This window comes from Gobio gobio, assembly GCF_949357685.1.
Source record: "Gobio gobio genome assembly, chromosome: 1".
NCBI classification, from domain to species: Eukaryota; Metazoa; Chordata; class Actinopteri; order Cypriniformes; family Gobionidae; genus Gobio; species Gobio gobio.
Genome location: NC_137097.1, coordinates 40,434,153 through 40,437,178, shown reverse-complemented (window position 1 = coordinate 40,437,178; position 3,026 = coordinate 40,434,153).

The following is a 3,026-nucleotide window of genomic DNA, read 5'->3' as shown; positions in this document are numbered from 1 at the left end:
AGATGCGGCGATGTAAAACAGGAGAGAATGACAAGTAAACAAGCCCTCAGACCCGTGATTCTGCACAATATTTTCAAGCATTTTCACATTTCATTTCATAACAGAAGGCAGTTCATGGGCACCCAACCAATGTGCATATTATGCAGAATTATTGCATTAACCTAATGGAGGAGATAACCAAAATGAGGAGTGTGGTGGTACGGTGTGTCCATTTCCACAATTAACACTGAGCTGTCTAAAAGCAGAAGACAGGCTGGATTCCCATGAGCAGTTGTTAAATTGTAACTCTTGCTCTTCCTAGCACATTACTTTCTCCCTTCCTTCTTGCAAAAGAGCAAATTGTCTGTTGTGGAGTTGCTTCACCTGCCAACCACAATGTGTGTTCCCAAAAACACTGACATTGTCCTTGGGTTTTTAAGGAATTGTGATAAGCAGATTTTGGACAGGGTAAACAATTAAAACTAAATAAAATAAATGTTAACTGAAATAAACTATATATATATATAAAAACGAAACGAAATGTAAGTTATTTAATAATATTTATTTAAACCAAGGTGACATTTCTCATCTTCAGTTACTTTGTCTTGATGTACTAAAATAATTGAAATAAAAAATGTATTTAAAAAAAACAATTTAAACTTTAACTAAGATTAAAATGATAGTAAAAATATCAAAATATTAACTCTTTCCTCGCCATTTACAAGATTTTCATCAATTATGACACTGGCTGCATCCAAAATTGCATACTCTCTTGAGTAGGTACTTTTTTGAAAGTAATTTCTTCACAACTTCTAAAAAATGATGTGCTATATAGTATGAGTGTGTGTCGTATGAATGTAATCTTGATGTACTACATTTGGCATGTTGTCATTATAATCATTATATGAGTTGTGTCACTTCACCCATTCACAAATCCTCTCCTGTGGCCTCATGGGATAGTAAAGTGTCCATCGTATGCGCACTTCAGGATCTCATCCGGGTACTTTTGCCTACTCTTATATGAGTACTGTGAATTCAGACTAACTTCTTTTGTCACATAATGTTTTTCACCTACTATATAGTAGGGAAGTATGCGATTTCAGCTGCAGACAACAAGTTTTTTCGGAAATCCCGGGTTCACTGTTAAACGATAGGGGGCGCTCTTATGCATCTTACAGCAAGTGACTGGAGGTCCAGTAATTAACCATTGACCGTAAAAAAATATGGATGACGCATCTTCACTACCTTACACTGAAGACAAGTGAAGCTGACATCTTGCGAAGATTTGGGACAGAGTCTGCGCAGTAGAGAGCAGGAAGTAGAGCCGTGATATCAAAAGCCTGCCTACACTATCGCAGATGCAGAACAATTCATTATGTTGGTGTGAAATAAACACTTATGGAAATGTATAAATTAAAGCTAAAGCTCCAATCTCCTCCCAAAAATCCTGAAAAACGTCCGTTGGTGCCTAAGTGACTACTTCGCTCAGAGAAGCTGTTGATCTCAGCTGTCAATCATGACGTCACACCCCCTTTTTTTATAGCATCAACCAAACTTATTTCAAGAACGAACACTTGAAATGACATCAGCGTGATAAAAACTGCCAAAAAGGACAGAAACCATCTTTGGGAAAAAATTATTTGAAGTGTAATTTGATTGTTTAGTTTGTCCCACGTCCCATTAGAATACATGGAGGGGTGGAGTTTATGAGCTATACTAGGACCAACCACCTGGGGGTGATCGAGAAGCTTTGGCTTCACTTTTCAGGACGTGTGCGGCACGCTTGTAATAAACCTTCACAAATATTTCTTAAATTTAGATGTACTGAGGAGCAAGTTTTCAAATGATGCCATATAATTAATCAATAGAGACTGTCAGAAGATCTGCGTACTTATTAGGTAAATTACATCTGAATTTCTAACTAATGTTGATGAAAGCTGTATAGTTTTGTGGTGCCCAGCTTAGCATAATATACATGCAGTTTGAAAGTTAAAACGGATATATTTATATTTCACCCAATTTTAGTTTGTTTTCAAATGTAATAACCCCACTTTCCCCACTGTTAAGTGCTAACCTATTAATAGCAGATTATTTATATGTACAAATCATGTACACTACTGTTCAAAAGTTTGGGGTCAGTAAGGAATGAATACTTTTATTCAACAAGATGCACCAAATTGATCTAAAGTGACAGTATAACTAACTTTTATATTACAAAAGATATTTAAAATATATGCTGTTCTTTTTAACTTTTCATTCCTCAAAGATTCCTGAATAAAAACGTATCAGAGTTTCCACAAAAATATGAAGCAGCTCAACCTTTTAAACATTGATAATAATCAGAATTGTTTCATGAGCATCAAATCATCATATTAGAATGATTTCTGACGGATTATATGACACTGAAGACTGGAGTATGATGCTGAAAATACAGCTTTGATCACAGGAATGAATTACATTTTTTTTTTTAAATGCTCAAATAGATTTATTTTAAATTGTAATAATATTTCACAATATTGTTACTTTCAGTCTTGGTGATGAGACCAAATTACCAACCCCAAACTTTTAAACAATAGTGTATTTGTGATGCATCTTTTAACTAAATAGTGTTTATGCAACAAACAAAAAAAACAATAGCATTTTATCTTTACAAAAGAAATCAAATTGTGAAACTGAGAAATGTGTATTAATATGTGCAACAACAAAATATTGAAATATAATGCTGCTTGGTTGTGCAGGATTTTATGTGTGCTGGTGCTTCTATTGTCATTTTCATGTCTCTAAATGATATTTTTCCACTAATGAATATAAAGTAATTCTGATGAATGAACCAATGCTTCATTGCCTTTTATATTATACATAACCGAAAACCATCTTTTATTGCTTTATAAATAACAAAATCATGAAAACCAAAGGTTGCAAACTTAATCAAATCTCTTGTAGAATAGTCTGACCTAAGAACATTCAGTTGAAAAAGTTTCTGGTCCTGAAGTACACTTCTTGTGTAAAGAGTGATGTTATGTTGATTTTAGTGAAGGGAAGTCCCA